We start from the raw sequence: 16,688 nt of genomic DNA on the forward strand, positions 1-16,688 counted from the left end.
CTCAGACACTTCTGCTCTGCTATTACATGCAGAAAGTTTACCTCCCTCAAGCAGAACGCTGTCTATTTTCTGCATGAATGAGAGAAATGCTCCAACATTATGGCCCTGTATAAATTACAGGTGCGAGAAAGGATTGATGGAGGATATAACAGGATGAGCAGCTTATGAAAACAGAGGACTGGCCTTGTGAGCAGGGCAATCCTTTCTATTTTCAGAGCTCTTTCTGTTCGGAAGCAAAATTTGACTGTAGATGTCAACTACAAGGTGTCTGTAGACCTCTGTCTTGGAGGTGTTGATGAAATCTAGCAGCCAAAAATATCTCATGTGAAGCTGTCCTATCTGATCAGCACCATAGCTGGCTATTTTAGTGCTGAAGAACCAAGCTGTTGGGCACAATATTGGAAAAACACTTTGGTCTGGGGATGGTGGTCTTGGAACTAATGTATAGAAGAGAAAAGCACTGAAAGAGAGTAAAGGAGAAAAAAATATGTTTGAGAATGTCATACGGGAAATGAGGCAAAATAGGGCATGTAGGCATCTAGTTCAGACATGTAAATCTTGGAGGAGGAAAATCATAGAAAAGGAAACCCAACACAGATGCTAACAGACACACAAGGGGGCACGGGTGCTGGTCTCCCTCACAATGTACCCAGCAACGTGGCATCAGAGACACTGCAAGGCAATGGTCCCAAACCCCTGCTGGCGTGGTGGGCTCAAACAAGCCTGCTCTGACCCTCTTTCTCTTCTCCACCTCCTGCCCTCTCAGCTGCATGGATGGCACCTACCCCCCTGCTCACTCTGACTGCAGCAGTAAGAAAAGGCTTTGTCCTGTTTTCCCTTGTTCCGTATTCCCTTGGAAGCCCACAGGAGAGCTTGGGGTTCCTCCAGCTGCCTGCAGCCCTCTCTGCTCTCAGCAATGCCCCCTCCGCAGTCCTGGCCATGGCCACCTCCCTTCAAACCCACACGGGTTTCATCTGGGGGAAGGTGCCAGCAGATGGTGCTCTAAGACCCCACATGCAGCACCTCTGCCCCATATCGCAGGGCAAGGCCCCCCTGCTGTAAGCCCCCCCCGCTCAAGCCTTTCCCACCTTGGCACTGCCCATTGCATCTTCTGGAAGGCCAAAAGCTCCAGAGTGAAACCTCAAAGCTGTCCATGTGCCAGCATCCTCCAGCTCCATCCCATAAGGAGAACATTTTCCATTGGCAGGAGGGGGATTTCCAAGCCAAGACAAAAATGATATTAACTTATTTCATCAGAACTGATCTACTCTGGAGAAATTCAACAAATTCTTTCCTCTGACTCACTCGTAAGAATTGTGACCCATACGTTACAGCCATATCCTCGTACAGAGCGTGCTGCTGACTTGAGGACAGTGTTTCAACAGGTCCCTCTCAGAGACGTTTCCATCCATCCTCAGAGGCGGACAAAGCCATTTTCTGATTTAAAAGAAGACAAATTTGGGGACAGAACTGCAGCCCAGCTGATGACGTATAGCCAGGACTTGGGCAAGAAAAGCCAGAGGTAGGCAATGCTGGTAAGAGTGAGTTATAGCTGTGCTCTGCAGTTTATGGGAGAAATAAGGTCTGTGTTTACAAAGTGAGAAGAAGAGTGTGAAGAAGTGCTTTTAAGCTGTCAGCTATTTATCTCCAGTGCTTGTTTAATTATGGGCTAAATATTGCAGTGGGAGGAACCAGAGGGTGCAAGCACTTGTTGAAGACTTGGCGGAAAAGCAGTGCAGACACTTTAAATTCATGCTGCGCTGCTGTCGGTGTTACAGTGGTGATTTGTGGGGAAGTGAGAGCAAGAGGTGATGGTTTGCCTGCATTACACAGCTGCTTGGGTATTTGGACTGCGAGCTCAGAATATAAGTTTTGTTCCCTTGCAAGCTGGGAGTCGTTCTGTTCAATCGCTGCTGTGAATAAGTTCATTGTATTATGGCAAACCCCACCCCAAAGTCCCACCTCAGTAATGATTCTTACTGGAAACAACCAAGCTGCTCTTGATCATCCTCCTCCCGCTCCAAAAGCCAACATTATGGTGTTTGCCCCAAAACTCAGAACTGGTTTTTAGGGCCAAATATAAAGAAATCAGTTATTCCCACCCAAATGCAGCTACCTGTGAGATAAACCACAGCTGGGGTTTAAAGATGCCCAACTGTTCAGCATGAAGAATCACATGTCCTGCTGAAACTGCACGGTGGAATTTGGGTTAGCAGGAGGTAATGGCCGGAGCTGGAGTTTGGTGATTCTGATTCTGGATAATTGCTAAGAGTGATCTCGGGCAAACACAAGCACCAGAAATCTTGCTGAGCCCCATCCCAGGGATGGCTGCTCTCATGGTGGTTGTGGCATCTACTGTGGGAAAAGGAAGGTGCTGGAAATGCTGCTTAGGAAGCCTTGCCCCTTCCTTTTGGGGAGAAGCTGGAGGGAGAAAGCAAGCAATTGGATAGAAAACCAAGAAATGCGCCAGTAATGAGATAGCTGTCAGCACTCCCTGCAGATATCTTCATGGCAGCAGAATTATTTATAGACAGAAGTGTCTGAGAACTTATTTTCTTTGACACTGGCAGTGGCAGAGTAATGGATAGCTCTACAGGATGGGTTTTCAAAACCACTCAATTAGGAGCAATGAGGTGCAAAATTACATGTGCAAAGAGTTGGAAACGTAGATATTTCAGATGAAAAGGGCTTTGCTGGCCTGCCAATGCCATCCTGTTCCCCACAGGACAGGAGTGTTCTTTTCTTAGAGCCCTGATGTACAATTGTTCTTTTTTATAGATACTTTTGTGTACATGAATGTGACTTGTAGAGCCTGAAAACTACAAAAGTTTGAGTTATTTTTTTTTCTGCTCTGGGTGTCTTTGTTTGTATAAAATCTGTCTATACAGTGAAATTGGTTTCTCTTCTCTCTACAGGGAGAAAGTTAGAAAGAGCTCTAACGTGGAGTTCCCATTTTCATTCATTCTTTGGGGTAAGAGCAGCTTTCTCCAAAAAGGCACATCCATCCAAAGAGGCACTCAGGCACTGCTAGTCAGCAACTTTATCCAGGATGGCTCTGGATATAAGGAAAAGGTTTGTTGTGATAAGGGTGATGAGGCACTGGCACAGGTTGCCCAGAGAGGTGGTGGATGTCCTGTCCCTGGAGACACTCAAGGTCAGGCTGGATGGGCTCTGAGCACCTGATGGAGCTGTAGGTGTCCCTGTTCATTGCAGGGGAGTTGGACTAGATTATTTTAAGTGTCCCTTCCAACTTAAGCAATGCTATGATTCTAGGATTTCTGGGCCCTGAGACAGAGCACTGACTGTGTTTTGTGCCATTGGTCTTCCTGACCCTACCCAGCATCCTTGTGTTCCTATACGCAAGCCACATCCATCTCAGAGTGGTACTGACTTCATTTTCCTTCACACATCTAAATGCAAATGTCTACATGTGATGGAGTCACCCTCAGCTCCATTTTTTTTTTTCAGTCATAAAAGACAAATGTCCACTGTTAAAGTGATTCCCTGACCCATTTTAGATGTCAGCCTTAGGGTAAGACAGATGATGTGTTGTGCCTCTAAAATAAGATGAGCTGACTCCTCATCGACTTGTGTTGCATGTGCCATTTGTGAGGGACTGACATACAGCCCCACTAAAAGTTCACTGAGCTTCATGTGCCTAATCACTAAAATGACTTTTCCCCAAGCATTTAAGAAAGAAGATTAAAGAGCAGTTCAACACAACTATTAACCCCAGATGCACGTTGGTCTCCTTGGCAGGTCACCTTAGAATCACAGAATCATAGAATCCTTAGAGCTGGAAGGAACCTCTGAGGGCCATCTAGTCCAACTCCCCTGAAATAGACAGGGAAAACCTTCCCATGTCTTCTGCCTGGAGAGCAGTTTAATCCTCTGGTGTGCAGCTACTTGGGAGTCCATGGCTCCTCTAAAGGCCTGGAAGTAGTAACATCTACCCCAGTCATGCCAGCTGTTCTACAAGAGTTTGTAGCTCCATGGGGGGGTTGGGGTTGAAAATCACTGTCAGAAGTTATGTTCTATGTTGTATGGTTAGGTTGTGGTTGGACTTGATGATCTTTAAGGTCTTTTCCACCCTGAGCAATTCTATGATTCTATGATTCTCTTCTGGACCATCCCACACCTGCACTGATATCCAACCCTGATCTTCATCATCCAGGCTGGATGGGGCTGTGAGCAACCTGGTCTAGAGGGAGTTGTCCCTGCCTATAGCAGGGGGGTTGGAACTAGATGATCTTTAATGTCCCTTCCAACCCAAGCCATTCTATGATTCTATGGTAATGATTCAGACTTGGATGGAGGTGTGGGTTCTTGCTATCTTGCTATCATTGCAGCTACATACCCACAGCACAATGACCTGTTTAAGCTCTGAGCACCCTGATGGAGCTGTAGATGTCCCTGTTCATTGCAGGGCAGCTGGACTAGATGGTCTTCCAAGGTCCTTTCCAACTCAAAACTATTCTATGACACTATGATATTGGAGAAACTTGTTTGGGGTGGTGTTCTCTCCTCACCTGTATGTTCTGTGCCTCTGAATGATTCTGAAAGGTCCAATGGGCAAGCCCTAAGTGATGGACTAGGTGTGATCAGAAACCCCTGACCCGGGGGAAATTTGTATCTTAGGTCATCCCTTTGGAAGTCCAGCTCCAAGCTCTAACCTATGGGCTCATACACAGGAGCCAGGTGGCACCACCGTGTAGGTCCACGTGTCTGACTCTGGCCCTGCCTCCTCTCTGCACCACTGCTCCCACAAAAGGAGCTGTATTCAGCCGTTACGGATGCGGAACGTGTTGGCGTGGAGGCAGTACCATTCATCAGGGGTCTCCCTTCTCTACTCATTATGTGCTGGGTACAATGAACCAACATTAATGAGGCAATTTTGGTCATTTCCACTTTGTATGCACAATAATTATTTTCCACCCCTGCAAAATAGTTCCTAATTAAACTGATGGATTTCAGCAAGGTTTTGCAAGACTAAACCTCTTCCTCTATTTTAGGGGAAGCGTGGCCTGTGAACTCCATTGTGACTGAACTCTGCAAGGCACAACAGGGTTTTCAGATGCCTTCCTTTGGTGGGTTTTAATAGGCTGAACAAATTGAAACTTTGGTGAAATCAAAGATAGAGAAAGAAGCGACACGTCTCTTTCTTGCGGAGGAAAAAAAAAAAAAAGCAAAATAATTCCTTTAAATGCCCGAGGACAATGTGATATCAAATGTGGAGGAGAACAAGATGAATCTCATTACTTTGCTCAAAGTCAGGAATGCCTGCTCATGAAAATGCAGGAAGGAAACTGCTCGCCTCTACAGTCTGAATTAAAGGAGGGCCGACATTTCAGCGTACTGCCTGCTGCTCTGTAAACAGCCCTGCTCCAAAGGAATCGTCTGAATGCAGCATCTCCAAGCCATTGTGCCACACGGGAGTGTTTTTTCTTCTCAGTGAGGACTTCTGAACCAAATGGAGGTCAAGAGCCTATTACGACCAGCCTTAAAGCGTGAGCAGTGCTCTTAGAGGAGCCCGGAGGAGCATATGCTTTAAAGCTAAATGGTCTCACTGTCGAACAAGAAGTGCTGTCCTTGGAGCAAGCTATTACAGCTGCTTTGGAAATTGTTGGTGCTGGTTGCATGAATAGATTATAACAATTCAGCTGAGCCACGGTGATTTCTTGGTGTAAACTTGTAGCCATGCAAAAGCAGTATTCTGGTCTGAGCCTAGCTCTTGACCAAGAAGATGAGCCTAAAAAACGTACTTCTCATTATCTGCAAGATGGAAAGTGCACGAAGGCAGCTGATGGGCACTGTCTCAAGGCAGAGTAATGTGACCTTGCATGTGTGTCTTTGGGCATGAAGTACATGACATCAGTAGGCTGCATGTTTATTGGGAGGTGAAACAAAAGCAAAGTAGGAGTCCAAGGTCCTGTGAAGATGCTCCTAGTAATAGAATCATAGAATGGCTTGGGTTGGAAGGGACCCCAGGATTATCAAGTTCCAACCCCCCTGCTGCAAGCAGTGCCACAAACCTCCAGATCTGGTACTAGACCAGGTTACCCAGGGCTCCATCCAGTCTGGTCTTGAACACCTCCAGGGATGGGGTGTCCACAGCCTCTCTGGGCAGCCTGTTCCAGTACTGCACCACTCTCTCTGTCAAGAACTTCCCCCTGACATCTAATCTAAATCTTCCCTCCTTGAGCTTAAAACCATTCCCCCTTATCCTATCACTATCTACCCGAGTAAAAAGTTGATTCCCCTCCTGTTTATAATCCCCTTTTAAATACTGGAATGCTGCAATGAGGTCTCCTCGCAGCCTTCTTTTCTCTAGGCTGAACAAGCCCAGCTCCTTCAGCCTGTGTTCGTAGGGGAGGTGCTCCAGCCCTCTGATCATATTTGTGGCCCTCCTCTGGACCCTCTCTAACAGCTCCTCATCTTTCCTGTACTGGGTGCCCCAGACCTGGACATATATAGGGCATCACGAGGGCAGAGTAGAGAGGGACCATCACCTCCCTGTCTCTGCTGGCCACCCCTCTTCTGATGGAGCCCAGGATGCCATTGGCAATAGTCAATGTGCTCTGAGCCCAAAACCCTTCACAGAAGACCAGTGCAAGCCCAAATCCAACAGCAAATGGGGGTCACTCCTGAAAACCATGTGGGAGCTCTTCCCTTCATCCCCCAGAGCATCTGCCTTAGAATTACAGAATCACAGAATCATCAAGGTTGGAAAGACCACTGAGATCATCTAGTCCAACCATCAACCCATCACCACTGTGTCCAATAAGCCATGTCACTCGTTGTGATATCTGCCCTTTTCTTGAAAACTTCCAGGGACAGTGACACCACTGCTTTCCTGAGCAGCCTGTTCCAATGCCTCATCACTTCTTCTGAGAATAAATTCTTCCTAATATCCAACCTGAACATCCCCCGGTGCAACTTGAGGCCATTCCCTCTTGAGCCATGGGGAAACACACTTTGCGCACGCCCTGAAAATCGAGGAACCCAGAGCTGAAATGTGCAGCACTCAATCAATGGCATTGGTAATGATATAACACAGCTGTTTGCCCCAAGGACAGCTTTGGGGCAACTGAGACATAAAACATGGGTATGGTGCTAGGATGGAGGGTAAGTGAAACTCTCATACATGCGAATCAGTGCCTCTCGCAGACCACTGCTGCCTCTCCCTCTGCCCATCTGCAGGGACTGTGCCCTGCACCTTTCCTTCTCTATGTCTGAGCATTTTACACTCCACCTTTCACCCTGATTTTACTTTTTCTCCTTTTTGATTGTTACCAAAGACAAAACAGAGAGAACAATGACCGAAACCCTAAAAGACACGCTGGAAAAGTATTGCTCAGAGCAGCAAGTACATCAGTTTGGATGTGGAGCACTGATTTCGTTTTATCACCCTGCTTATTAGCTACACAGGATTTGCTCTTAAAGAAAAAACAAAATCAAAATGAGCCTAGAGGAACCGTGAAAGATAAGAGGAAGGATGTTTTCTCAAGTTATTTATCATCATGAAATGCTTGTAGTTCCAGATCTCAGGTAAGGAAACAGTTCCCTATGTTCCTTTCCAGTAATTAAAAGAAAAAAAAGGGAAACCTGGCAGTTTACCAGACATTCTTTACACAGAGGTTTAATATCTTTTTATCTTCCAGAGATAATACCTGAGCTGGAGGAATCAGATCAGAACATGAATGCTTTTGTTGTAATTCCAACTCAAAGGAATATTTTTGCCGTAATAAAACCTAACAGTCTTAAGTAGCTTTGATTTTCCATTGCAGTATTGTGGCTTTGTCCCTGAGTAGCATCACAGAGCTGAATCTTCAGCTGGTTGGTTTACCTGTGAGGTAAAAGCTAAGGGTATTGATTTATCTGGGACTCCATTGCTCTGATTAAACAAAGACTCCAACCCACTGTTGTTGATAAAGTTACCTTGACGTGCAATGGCAGAGTATCAGTATTAGCATCAAGTTGCCCAGCCCTAGGGACACAGGGAGTAAGATAATTAGCACCACAAAGAGTCCAAAGGTACTGGAAGTTAAAAATAGCACCTGGGTAAAGAAGCAGATTTCATAGGAACTGAAATTTGGGGAGAAAAATGGAAAGCTGGTGTGTTTGCTAGAGAAGGTGAAGCTGGTCATGCTTTGACTGGAGTCCTTACATAGAAAATGCAGCAACCCTGCACCTCCTGGATGAGACCAACTCCCAGTGAGTGTTTCTCCCAGGGAGAAACAAAGCACCCCCTGCCTCCCTCCCACATTCTTCCTTTTGATTGCTTGTTTACCTGCTTTCATATCAAAGACAGCTTAGCTGCCTTTCATCTCAGCTATCGCTATCACTGAGGAACAAACTTCAAATCAGCCTTCTTGGGAGCTGGCTTCTCAGGAGCCCTTCCTCAATAACAGGTTTTACATGTTTTTTACGTGTCTTCAGCAGGGTCTGTTGTGATAGGACACGGGGAAATGGTTTCGAACTAAAAGAGGGGAGATTTAAACTGGATATAAGGAAGAAGTTGCCTACAGTCAGGGTGGTGAGGCACTGGCATGGGTTGCCCAGAGGTATGGTGGGTGCCCCATCCCTGGAGACAACCAAGGTCAGGCTGGACGAGGCTCTGAGCACCTGATGGAGCTGTGGGTGTCCCTGTTCATTGCAGGGGAGTTGGACCAGATGATCTTTAATGGTTCCTTCCAATTCAAAGGACTCTGATTCTACAATTCTTCAAATCCCTTTCAGAAGCGTCAAACTACACACTAATTGCTGTGCCTTGTCTTGCATTCTTGAACCCTCTCAGATTGGTTGAGTTGAAATATTTCATTGTTTTACACTCAGGAGTTAGAAAATTGTTGGTGTAGTCAAATGACATTGACTTTCATCCCTGACAGATTCCCGAAGCTCTCATCTTACTGCAACAGCAGACATGAACTCGAGGAATCACCACCCACCCATGGCTCAGCTGGAGGAGGCTCCAGGGTGGGATGGATGAGATCAGTTGTTGCTTACCCACACGCAACCAGGATTCCAAGACCAGATTGCTCTGAGTGTCCACTTCAAACGAATGGAGAAGTCCCCAGAATGATCTCCATGGACTTGGACTTGCACGTTAGTAATCAGTAATGACCCAGGGATGACCGTGAGTGTCACACAAATTGTTCTGAGTGCTGGAGTGACAAAATGGCCTGGAGATTTGTCTCCTGTGTGCTCACAGTGTATGAGCCATGATAATATCTCATGGCCAGTGTACTGCAGCTACTGAGACCCTCTGCAAATTGGACCTTCAATTACAAGCAGAAAGGAAATAGAGCAGGTGAAGCATTTGCCCTGCAACTCACACCTGTTAAATTAATCCCAGTGGCATGAGCACTAATTAACTGATCATGCTAATGATTTTGTCAGTTCATTTAGATTCTTGATTGGAGAGAACTGCGGATGTTGGTGTGGAGGACAGGACAACTAGATCCCAAGCAATTTATGGGTGTTCTATATTGTGACTCCAAGAAAATTTTTTTATATTTAAAAAAAAGATGTAGGAGACTTGGTGGGCACCAAGTTGAACACAATCCAGCATTGTGGCCTGGTTGCTAAGAAGGCTAATGTTATTCTTAACTGCACTAGGCATCCTTCCAATACTTGAAGGGAGTGTGTAAACAGGTCGGGGAATGATTGTTCACAAGGGTGGATAGCAATAGGACAAGGGGGAATGGTTTTAAACTGAGACAGGGGAGATTTAGGTTAGATATTAGGAGGAAGTTTTTCACTCAGAGGGTGGTGACGCACTGGAACAGGTTGCCCAAGGAGGTTGTGGATGCCCCGTCCCTGGAGGCATTCAAGGCCAGGCTGGATGTGGCTCTGGGCAGCCTGGTCTAGTGGTTGGTGACCCTGCACTCAGCAGGGGGTTGAAACCAGATGATCTTTGAGGTCCTTTTCAGCCCAGGCCATTCTACGATTTTATGAAAGTAACAGCAGTGAGTCGGGAGAGGTGATTCTTCCTCTTTGCTCAGCACTGCTGAGTCTGCACCTGGAATGTCGTATCCATTTCTGGGCTCCAAGTACAAGGGAGACCTGAAAATATTGTAGAGAGTACTAGAAAAACATAGGCCATAACACTGTGTTTTGTTCCATATCAATATAGCTCTCCCTGAAAGGCTCTACCAGTGGAACTGAATGATGGCTGAAGGTGATCCCATGTTTCTAGAAGAGAACTGATGATGCTTTTGCATAGAAACCCATTTTTCCAGCCATTTGTGCCTGCCCTGCCTGATGTTTTGCCAGCTGGATCATGTGGCAGTGGGCAGCATCCTCGACCCATTGGGACAAGCAAAATCCAGACCCATCCGTGTGCATGAACGGGTTTGCCATGTCCACCCTTTCTCCTGCAGCTTCAGAGCACTGAGCATTGTGTCCATCTCTCAACAAGTGTTGAGTCCCACGTAAGGACTTGGCCCCGATGCAACGATCGTTGTCAGCTGCAATTAACAGAGGTCATCTCATCTGTGCTGAGGCTGGTCAGCCAAGCAGAGCGCTGTGACAAGCTTTAATTAGCTCCGCAATGATTTCCTGCCTGGGGAGAGTTGTTTGGTGGCTTAGTCGATGTGTGTAACATAAGTGGCTGGGTTGTCATCGTGTGCTCGAGGGCAGCTCCCAAGTGCTCCCTGCTAACAAGAGCAGGAAGGGATCTGTCTGAAACAAATTAAGATGGGGTTTTGGAATTGCTTTCCTTCAAACTCATGATTCTGTGCTGTTCCCTTCCACAGTTGTGTTTGCTTTCACTTTCACAGTGCTTTTCTGATGTATGAACAGTCACAGCTTTGCACGCCCTATTTCTGCCCATTTCTCTCTCACACCCACACGGTCTTCAGTCTTTCCCTGTTTCATTGCCCACAGAAGTCCTCAGTTCGTCTCCCTCACACATTTGAACTCTTTCTGTGTCCCTCAGGATGAAGTCTGCTAGCAGAAGCGCTCGCAGGCAAGTGAGTTAATGAGAAATGAACTCCCCTTTAGTTAATACCCCTTGTGCAGGAGTGTGATAGGGAGGCAGGCTGGGGTGACTAGCTGGGTACGGTGATAGGTGGGCACAGATGGCGGTGCATGGAGAGGCACAGGACCATGAGGCAAACCCATAAAACACATTCTGCTATCGGTTGCAATTGTGCTAGCAGTCAATGAAATAACTTTGGACAACGTCCCAGGTACAGCAAAGCCATTCTTTAGGGTAAGTCCAACCCAAATCCGGAAGGAAACTAGACAATGTGAATGAGCCAGTTCTAGGCTTACAGTTCAATGGGCAGTTCTGGGTTGAAGCGGAGTTTTGCCCAGAAATAACCCAAAATGTGGTCCTGAGTATAATGAGGTGCTGTCAAGAAGAAATGGATGGAGGCATCTGAGACTGGAATATGCAGGAGCAGAGGTGGAGATCAGTTTGAGAGTGCTAGGTGTGAGAGGACTGTAAGAAAGGAGGTAGGATTGTGGAGGCCACTGGAATGGGATTCAGCCTGAGACATGGACACAGAAATGGTCTTTAATGACCACAAAGCAATTCACAGCATCCTAAAGCAGTCATGTACAGCAGATACAATCACAGAATCATAGCTTATCATGAGTTGGAAGGAACCCCCAAGGATCATCGAGGCCAACCCCTGGCCCCACACAGCACCACCCAAACCCAAACTCGATGGGATGGAGTGACTCCCTGCCCACATGGCATGGAGAACCCAGGAGCCTTGAGCCTCTTATTCTTGCTCCAAACCCTGCACCAAGCTCCTGCACTTCAGTTAATCACACAGTTGTTGCCTCCCCTTTCTTCTCTGGACTCAGGAGAAGTCATATGTTGGACAAAGCTTTGGGCACAGTCTTTCTGGGTCTTCACTGAGCAGTTTAGCACTTTGGCATCTAACAGCAGGGATCTTCCCCGAGGAAGACCTCTGAACTTTGGTTGGCACGAATGAAAGGGGAAAGCCAGCACACTCGCGTTCCCACTGGGCCGGATCCTTGCCTCCATCCGATCTGCAGAACGGCAGCTCCTTATCTCATCAAACCCCAATCTCCTTCGAAAGTAAATATGGCTTAGATTTGTTTAACCTTTCCTTTCCAGTTCTTAACTGACTTCCTCCAGGCTTTATTTAGAGCCACCAGTGGTTCCCACTGGGATGTTGCCAGGCAGGGAATTACTTTGTTTAGTTGGGGATGTGAGGGGTCAATGTGGCTGTCACCAATTCAGACAAAGCTCAGTTCTTGGCCTGGCTGCTCGTAACATCTGCCTGTAATGGACTGGACTGGATTTTTCTTTAGAAATTCTGTGAGGCAAAAACAGGGCAACCTGGGGGAAAATAAATGGCAGAAGAGCAAGGATCTATCTGTTCTCATACACCTTTAACAGCAGACTTTCTCATATCTCAAGGGTATCTGGCACTCCAGTTTGTAAGTGACCCTGCCCTATATATTTCTGTAGCAGGTATTACTTCCATCAGAGACTCAGCCTGCTGCCTGACTGCTATAACTCACTTGTCTGGATAATATTTTAATGAAGAGAGGTGACAGATGATGCTGAAGTCTGTCTCCTTTGTCAGGTGATCTGCCAAAGAACAAAACTTTGGTCTGACAAACTGTCAAATGGCTCTCCTGCCAGAGAATTGCAGTCCTGATCATTAAAACACATGGCTGACAGCATCTGCCCATCACATCAGTTTCAGAAGGAGACAATCATGCAGTGAGACTCTGCACAGCTTCGCTTTAGTTCCTAATGACCTCACATATTTGCTGGCTATCAACAAAACGAGAAATAAGGGAGAAGAGAGATGGGCTTGGTAGATATCTTTATTTCCATTCTCATCCTTTCCATTTGCCTTTGACCCACAAGGGAAAACCAGATAGAGCAACAAAAGGTCTGAAAATGAAGTGGAATCAGAAGGAAAATTGGAACAATATCCCCTTACACTTGCTTGGGAAGTATGAGTGCTAGGAGCAGAGATGGAAAACGTTGCATCTCCGAACAGCCCGCAGTGGGACTTGTTTCACTTCTCCCTATGCCCAGAGGTAAGCTGCTCACAGTGGCCTCTCTTAATAGCCAGAAGAGGGAAAGAAGCACTGCTGCAATGTGATTCGTTCTGCCTCTTTCACATCTTCACTCCTGGGTGAGTTGAGCTATGCGCAGAAGGTCCGTTCCCCTCTGTTCAGTCTGGGCTGCTGGTTTGAATGGAGATGTCAGTAAGAGATAAAAAACAGCACTATGTTCTGCCCCTACATTTTGCCCTGAGCAGTCCTATCTCTGGTTTTGACTCAATGTGCTCAGCTCTTTCACAGTTTAGAGACCCTCAGTAGTCCCAGAGCGGTGTCCTCCCAGACAAATCAGGGTTTTGTAGTTATGCAAGTGTCACTGAGGCCCATTGGCTTCTGACAATAGTTCAGGATGGAAAAAATCTCAGAGCCCAAGCTCAGTGCGGAGTGAGCAATCAAAACCCATCCAACCTAACCTATCCAAAGAGGAAAAGCCAAGGAAAGGCAGACATGAGAACGATCACTTAGGAGGTAGGAAATGAGTGTACATAACAAATGCCCCACTCCCTGGTAAGCTATTAACGGTGCCATTCTTCTGCAACACCACCCTTTGCTTGGGTAGCACTAAGCAATCCTTCATAGTTTCCCTCCTCTGGCCCAAGGAGAATAATGCAGCCTCCAAGGTCAATGTAATTACTTGCTCCTTCTCATTAAAGAAATTGCCAAAGTACCCATTTAAAGTCACTAGTCTCCCCACCCCTTTCATTGCAATGATTTATGAGGAGGTTATTTATTCCCTCCTCTTTTCTCTTGAACACCTTTCTAATTAGAAGCGGCACATTGCAGTCCCTCATTCTCCAGGGTGAAATCCTATTTACTGCCAAAGGGAAAGTATGGCGAGCTGGCCAATATAATGGGGAGCTATTTGTTTTGAAGGAATAAAATCCATTTTATGGCTGGTGTCAGAGAAACAGCTCCATCCACAAAGCCTCTGCTTGCAGAACGTGGGGCAGAGCAAAGAAACAGCCACGTAGTGAAGGTCTTAACAGACACTGGTTCAACTCTTGGCCACGTAGGTGAGGGGATGACAAGAGTGAGCTACTGAAAGTCTTGGTTTCCCACTCATTAAGAAGGCAATAATTCTAGCCCGTTAATATTGCTGGGAGTGGAGCGACTGTTTTCCTGGTTGTGAGGCTGCATGTCTCCCTAGCATCACAAAGACAGCAATCACACTTGGACTCTGTCTGCTTCTGCCCATCAAAACACAAAATTTTTCCAGGCTATGGCGAACACGCTGCATTTGAAATGGAATTTGAAAATGTCAGCCCTGCGTGACGATGCTGGGAGCTGCCAGAAATGACAATGCCTTTTTTTGTTGCAGATGTTTGGAAACTGCAACTAACGCCGTGATGGTGCAATTAACTGTGATTTTTTTCTACTGGTCGTAATGCTTTTCCTAAGGTCATGACTATACGCCGTCCCAGAACAGCTGCCAGCACTCAGCACACTTTGTAGCCATGTTATTAATTAAAATCTAACACAGTGTGCACCTTGCTATTGCATGCCAGCCCTCTGCTAACCAAGCCACACAACCACTTGGATCCCTTTGTAGGTATTCCCAGGAAAATCTTATGGGGAGAGGGATAAAGAAGCATCTTCTGGGTCCCGTGGATCTTGCCTGGCACTGCAGTCGTGGTGTAACCATCTGAAGAGCTGCACATGCAGCTGATCAGCTTAATTTGCAAAGCAATTTCCAAGCTGTTAGCCGTGTGTGCAGGTGATGGAAGAATGAACAGGGAACTTCATGGTTTAGGGGACGGTGCTGTCCTCGAGTCATTGCAGGCATGTGCAGGATGAATGATAGGGAAGATGTAATGAAAGATGTAATGACTGTAATAAAAAGGAAGAGGTGCATGCAAAGTGTCTGGGCAGAAAACTGGGATAGAAGTGGTTCATTTCTGGTCTCACGCCAGTTTTGAGCTCCTGTTCCATGGATACGAAAGGAGCCATTTCTGAGAGCTTCCTGACTGTTATCACATAGAAGCTCATGGTGTAAGTGTAGCCGCTAGAGTGAATTCTTTTAAATTTAAAAGAGTTAATTAAAATTAAAAGAGCTGCGTCTCTCCACTTGGTCTCAGCAGCCTGGCTTAGAAACCCAAGCCCCGCTATTTCCTCTGAGTGTCTTTTTTTCTCCCTGCAGATGAAGTCTGCATTAATGCACTCATTGTGCAGAACCTTTCCATCTCAGGCCCTTATAATTACAAGATCGGACCAACAAAGTGTCTACTGGGAGTGAACAAGCAGGAACTTATTCCTGATGCTGCCTTGTGTTGTGGGAGGTGTTCTGGGTACAACATGACCCTAGAGCCCTTTGCTTTCTGCCTGTTTCCCTATCAGTAAAAGGAAGATAATGACACTAACCTTGGAGAACATGGGGAGTCAAGCACTTTGCTTTTGTGGACTCTCTGGATGTGCTGGGCTTCACAGCCTGCTTGAACAAACTTCAGTTGGGTCTTGTCCTGCATCAGAAACAAAGCACCTATGGCCAGAAGTAGGGGGTCATTGACTTTCCAAGGACTTTCTTTCTGCAAACTCAGAAGGACCTTCAGATGGGAGATGGAGTCTGTGATTGTCTCCTGGGTCTCCATTGCAGCCCAGACCCATGCTTTGCCGTTTCCTGATAGAATCATTAAGTTGAAACAGACCATTAATACCTTCAAGTCCAACCCCAGCCCACCCCCACCATGTCCACTGACCATGTCCCTCAGTGGCACATCTCCATGGTTCTTGAACACCTCCAGAGATGGTGACTCCACCACCTCCCTGGGCAGCCTGTGCCAATGCATCACTGCTCTTTCTGTGAAGAAGTTTTTTCTAATATCCAATCTGAGCCTTCCCTGGCACAACTTAAGGCCATTACTTCTTATTTCAGGGCTGGTTCTCCCAGGTCAGAGGCATGGAAATTCCTCCTTACCTTATCCCAGTTCACTGTGAAGTGGCAATAACATCTGGGTTTTTGTTTGGGGAAATTTAGCTATTTCTGCATGCAGAAGGATGTGTGGTGTAAGGCAGGGGACATGAAACCCCACGATGTGTTGACGTTCCCTCCATCACCACCTAGTATGTTGGGACAGAGGTTGTCCCCCCTGGACGTGTTTGTGCAGCATGATAAACACCCTGGAGGATCAGCCATGGTCCTCAAGCTTTGGACTCAGCTGAGGTCAGAGTACTTGTCCCCATTCCATGTCCTTGCTGGGGTGCGCGCTGTGCCTGCCTGCCCCAGCCTCATGTGCAGACAGAAATCAGTCTGGATTGGAGTTCCCTGGAGCCATGAGGCATGTTTGGATGCACAGGCATGCTTGTTTGACACCGCCTCAGCTCCGTGCTAATTAAATCCAAAGGGTAATCATTATTTCATTGAGTTTCCTCCAGCGCTGTAATTCTATCTCAGTTGTGGCTGAAAGCTCTGAATGAAGAGGCAGGTACAGGGCCAGTGCCTTAGGCTGATTTTTTTTCTCTGTCCTTTTCTCCTTTTCTTTTCTCCTTTTCTTTTCTTCTTTATCCATTTCTCTTCTCCTTTCCCTCCCCTTCTCCTTTCCCTTCCCTTCTGCTTTCCCTTCTCCTTTCCCTTCCCTTCTGCTTTCCCTTCCCTTCCCTTCCCTTCCCTTCCCTTCCCTTCCCTTCCCTTCCCT

The 16,688-nt window shown here is 46.6% G+C and overlaps 1 long non-coding RNA gene across 6 annotated transcripts in view; it reads left to right on the forward strand.

Annotated features, from left to right (window-relative positions):
• LOC110391418 overlaps nt 1-16,688 on the forward strand; it is a 33,478-nt gene that overhangs the window by 14,509 nt on the left and 2,281 nt on the right. The window contains exons 3-7 of one of the 6 annotated variants that reach the window (XR_002434069.1): nt 1,386-1,522; nt 2,916-3,072; nt 7,299-7,548; nt 8,889-9,105; nt 10,136-16,573. This is a non-coding gene — a long non-coding RNA (uncharacterized LOC110391418). Of the gene's footprint in view, nt 1-1,374; nt 1,523-2,915; nt 3,073-5,012; nt 5,186-7,298; nt 7,549-8,888; nt 9,391-10,135; nt 16,574-16,688 lie in introns of those variants that run through there. The other 5 variants (XR_002434070.1, XR_002434062.1, XR_002434067.1 and 2 more) reach the window with 5 other exon arrangements.

Source organism: Numida meleagris, chromosome 1 (assembly GCF_002078875.1).
Source record: "Numida meleagris isolate 19003 breed g44 Domestic line chromosome 1, NumMel1.0, whole genome shotgun sequence".
In the NCBI taxonomy this organism is placed as follows: Eukaryota; Metazoa; Chordata; class Aves; order Galliformes; family Numididae; genus Numida; species Numida meleagris.